The sequence below is a fragment of the Neophocaena asiaeorientalis genome, unplaced genomic scaffold, assembly GCF_003031525.2.
Source record: "Neophocaena asiaeorientalis asiaeorientalis breed wild unplaced genomic scaffold, Neophocaena_asiaeorientalis_V1.1 scaffold1004, whole genome shotgun sequence".
In the NCBI taxonomy this organism is placed as follows: Eukaryota; Metazoa; Chordata; class Mammalia; order Artiodactyla; family Phocoenidae; genus Neophocaena; species Neophocaena asiaeorientalis.
Genome location: NW_020174276.1, coordinates 79,202 through 83,407, shown reverse-complemented (window position 1 = coordinate 83,407; position 4,206 = coordinate 79,202).

Sequence of the window (4,206 nt, the reverse complement as noted above, 5' to 3'; positions counted from 1 at the left end):
AACCAACAAGCCCACGAGGGAGGGAACGAAGGAATGGAGAGGACCCCTCCCCCTTGGGCGCCTTTAGGACGGGAATATGGGTGGGGGGATGAGAACGGAGGGTGACGCAGAGCAAAGCCAGCCCCCACTGGAGGGGTCAAAGCGCCTCGCTCAGTCACGGAAGGTGTGAGCTCTCGCCGTGCCAGGCACTGAGAATACAGCTGTGAGCAAAACCAGGCTGCATCCCTGCCCTCAGGGGGCGCGTATTTGGCGCCCAAGAGCTCCTGTGAGTATGTGTTTGTGTGTGGGGGTGTGCGCGCGCGCGCGCCCGCGTGCTCGGGTAAAGGTGGAGGGGAAAGTCACTTGAGTTAATTTCAAAATGGCAGGTCATACTAAGAAGAGAAAAGAACAGGATTCTTGGATAGGGGGTGCTGCAAGTAGTGACAGCCACTTCCAGAGGAATTTCTGCCAGTCGACAAAGATCTAGGAAACTGCTGCACCCTGCAGTGTGCTAAGCCCATCGATGCTTTCTTGAAGATTCCTGTTTCGTAAGGAATACAATAATAAACAAGGGTCAACAAACAACACACAAGAATGACAAGAACTGTGAAGAACATCAATTAGGGGGGTGTTTGGGAGTGATGGGTGGGTAATTTCAGTGAGACTATGGTTGATATGAGACTTGGATGACAAGAAGGACTGAGCCGTGTGAAGGTTGTTGATAGGAAGAGCAGCCACGGGTAAAAGGAATAGCATGTGCAAATTCCCTGTGGTAGGAACCAACTGGGCATATTCTAGGATCAAAAGGAAAATGCTGGAAAGCAGTAAGCCAAGGGAAAAGGAGCCACACTAGCTGGGCACTGAAATTAAGTCTGAAGGACACGGTCTAACTTTTTGGTTCATTTTTTATTAATATACATTTATCGTTTTATTAGTGATAATGATTATAACCAACTTCTTAAATATTCTTGTAACAATTTTATCTGTTAGATGCTACCAACTTTTTTTCTTATTTACCTTCCACATTTTATTATGAAAACTTTGCAACATACAGATCAATTGAAAGATTTGTACGCATACACCAATCACCAATATTCTACAATTAGCATTACCTAGAGATCAATACCTGTTTACTGGGGTGTTTTTTTTGTTGTTTTTGGAGGTAAAATTTACATACAGTGAAATGTGCAAGTCTTAAGTGCCCCATGCAGTGACTTTTGACAAATGCATACACCAAGCTCTTGTCAGGATACTAAACATTATCAACACCCCAGAAATCTCCTTTGTGCCCATTCCCAGTCAGCTCCCACCACAGTTCCACACAGAGGCAACCGCTGTTCTAAATTTTTTCCATCTTAGATTACTTTCGCCTATTTGAGAACTTCATATGGATGGAATCATATGGTATGCACTATGTTGTGTCTGGTTTCTTTCATTCAGCATGACGATTTTGAGATTTATCTATGTTGTTTAATGTGTTGCTTCTTTCCTTCAATAACTGAATAGTATTCCATTATCTGGATATATTCCAGTTGGTTTTTATTCATTCACCAGTTTATGATCTGGTCTCTTTTCATTTTGGAGTATTATAAATAAAGCTACTGTGAACATTCGTGTACAAGTTTGTGTAGACATATGCTTTCATTTAGTTGGGTAACTACCTAGAAAGGGAATTGCCACATCATAGTAGAGTTGTTTTATAAGAAACTGCCAGAATATTCTCCGAAGTGGTTGTACAATTTATGTTCCCACAGATATGTATGAGAGTTCCTTTTCTTTCCAATCCTCCTCTGTATTTGGGGTTGTAAGCCTTTATTTTTAGCCATTTAAGTGGGTGTGAAGTGGTAACTCATTGTGATTTTAATTATCATCTCCCTGATGACTAATCATGTTGCGTGTGATGTTTTTATGTGTCTGTTCAAATAGCTTGCCCACATTTATGCGTTATTTGTCTTTTTATTATTTACTTGTAGGTGTATTTTTTTTTAAAAAACAGTTCTTTTGAGGTATATCTGACAAACAATAACCTGGACATGTTTAAGCTGTACTATCTGATAAGGTTTGACATATATATATGTTCATGAAACCATCACCACAATCAAGGCAATTAAAGATATCCATTACTCTCAAAGTTTCCTTGTGTCCTTTTCTCTTGTCTTTTCTTCTTCCTCTTGTCCTCAAGCAACCACTGATCTGCTTTCTCTCACTATAGGGTAGTTTGCATTTTCTAGAGTTTTATGTAAATGGAATTGTATAATAAGTGTACTTTTGTATCTGGCTCCTTTCACCCAACAAAATTATTTTGAGATTTATCCATATTGTTGTATGCATCAACAGTTCACTCCTTTCTATTGCTGAATAATATTCCATTGCATTAATGTACCATAATGGGTTTATTCATTCATTGGTTGATGGACATTTGGGTAGTTTCCAGTTTGGGGCAACTATAAATAAAGCTTCTATGAACATTTGTGTACAAACCTTTATATGGACATACATTTCCTTTTACCTTGGGTAAATACCAAGGAGTGGTATGGCTAGATAATATAGTAGAGGTATGTTTAACTTTCAAAAAAAACCTACAAAATCGTTTTCCAAAATGGTTGTACCATTTTACATTCCCACCAACAGTGTAGGAGAGCTCCAGTTGTTTCCTATCCTTGTCAATACTTGGTATAGCCAGTCTTAATTTTAGCCATGCTGATAGGTATGTAGTGTAATCTCATTATGATTTTAATCTGAACTTCCCTGACTAGTGATATTGATGTCAGCCGTCTGTTACTCTTCTTTGGTGAAGTGTCTACTTAAACCTTTTGCCCATTTTACAGTGTTATTATCAGGTTGTTTTCTTATTAAGTTGCAAACGCTCTTTATATATTCGGAATACAAGTCTTTTGTCAGGTATATGCTTTGCAAACATCTTATCCCGGTCTGTAGCTTGTCCTTTGAAGAGCACAAATTCTAAATTTTGATGAAGTTAAATGTATCAATCTTCTCTTTTATGGATTGTGATTTTGGTGTCATATCTAAGACATCTTTGTCTAGCCCAAGGTCACAAAGATCTTGTTTTCTTTTAAAAGTTGTATGGTTCTAGGTTTTATATTTACTTAGGTTTCTGATCCATTTTGAGTCAATTTTTGTGTGTTTTGTGAGATATGGGTCAAAGTTCATTTTTGTGCATGTGGATATCCAATTATTTCATCATCATTAGTTGAAAAGACTATCTCTACTGTAATTTTTTGCCTATATCAAAGATCAGTTTTCCAGAAATTTGTGGATTCAGGGCTGTCTATACTGTTCTATTGATGTATTTTCTATCTTTATACCAATAACATGAAGTTTTGATTAGTGTTTTGTAATAATCTTTGGAATCAGATAGTGTAAGTTCTATAACTTTGTTCTCAGTGTTGTTTTAACTAGTCTAGGTTTTTTTGCTTTCCCAAAAATGGGATTTGGGGATTTTGATCGGTACTGGTTTAAATTCTGTAGATCAATTTGGAGAGAATTGACATCTTTTCACCAATGTTGAGTTCTTTGAGCCATAAACTAGGTCTCTCTCCGTTTATTTTGGTCTATAGTTTCTCTCACCAATATTTGGTATTTTTCAATGCACTGTTCTTTCATATCTTTTGTCAGATTTGCTCCTAAGTACTGCACATTTTTGATGCTGTTGTGAGTGGTATTGTTTTAAAATTTTTAATTTCTGATTGATCATTGCTAGCATATAGGAATACAATTGATTTTTGTATGTTGATCTTATATCCTGCAGCCTGCTAAACTCCCATATTAGTTCTAGCAACTTTTCTATAGATTCCATTGCATTTTCTAAATAGATAATCTTGTCATGTGTGAACAAAGACAGTTTACTTCTTCCTTTCCAGTCTGGATGCTGTTTACTTCTTTTCCTTGCCTAATTTCCCAGGCTTGAACCTCCAATACAATGTTGAATAGAAAGTGTAACAGTGGGGCTTCCCTGTCTTCATTCTGATTTTAGGCGGAAAGCACTCAGTCTTTCACCACTAAGGACGATGTTAGCTGTAGGTTTTTTATAGATGTCAGTTATCAGGTTGAGGAAGTTCCCTTCTATTCCTAGTTTACTGGGAGTTTTTTAATTTTATTTTATCATGACTGGATGTTGGATTCTATCAAATGTTTTTTCTGCATCTATTGAGAATATTGCTGTAGTCAGAATGTATCCCCCCTGCCCCCCCCCCCCAAAATCATATG